Raw genomic sequence first — 870 nt, 5'->3', positions numbered from 1 at the left:
AAGCACAATAAAAAAAGCACCAGTAGCCTAATAATAAATAATAAATAAGCGGTAAAAAAAAAAAAAAAGATCCTAGGCATTGTTAGTATTGGCATCTTCTATTTGTTGAAATAATATCAGCTTGCAGGAAATTAAATGTTTCAAGAAATGCAATGGTTAGGAATGAGTGGTTGTTTTTTGTAATCTCTCTCTGCCTCCTTCTCCCCATAATAGGTTATCCTCTGTCTTTCTCTCTGCCTCTCTGCTTGGCAGGCACACACTGAAATGGATTACAGCCAGGTACTGTGTACAAGCGTCACAGAGATGAGCTGCTACTGAACCTGTTGTATAAGGGTTAGCTTCCGGCACATTGTTTGAATGGAAACAGGTGTGTCTTATCCTTCATGTGTTTGCCTAACCCTGGTAAACAGAGACATGATGCAAAATACGACTTGCACAGCGTCTGGAATGATATGGTATGTAAGAGTCTCAGTTGTTTTACAAGGTATCATGTCATAGAGCAGAGTTCAAGGAAAAAGTGAACCACCTTTAATAAGGAGGAGTTCAAGTCAATATGTTTTGCCTGACCTCAGCACCACCTTACTGGATCCTCCACCAATGCACCGTCCTTGCACTATTTCACTACGTCATTGTAACTTGTTGTAATCTTAACTTGTTGCATCCTAGTTCATATTGTATTTTAGTAGTATTATTTGCATTTACTGTAAACTACACTGTATTTCCTTTACCGCCCTAGAACACCTGTAATTCACCTTGGATAAAGGCGTCTGCCAAATAATAATAATAATAATAATAATTTGTTGTAAACGTGATCCAATCATGGTCCAGTTTCAGCCTACATATTCTCAGCACAATAAAAGGGGGGAGTAA

The sequence above is a fragment of the Acipenser ruthenus genome, chromosome 20, assembly GCF_902713425.1.
Source record: "Acipenser ruthenus chromosome 20, fAciRut3.2 maternal haplotype, whole genome shotgun sequence".
Classification (NCBI taxonomy): Eukaryota; Metazoa; Chordata; class Actinopteri; order Acipenseriformes; family Acipenseridae; genus Acipenser; species Acipenser ruthenus.
Note: the sequence above shows the minus strand (reverse complement) of the source record.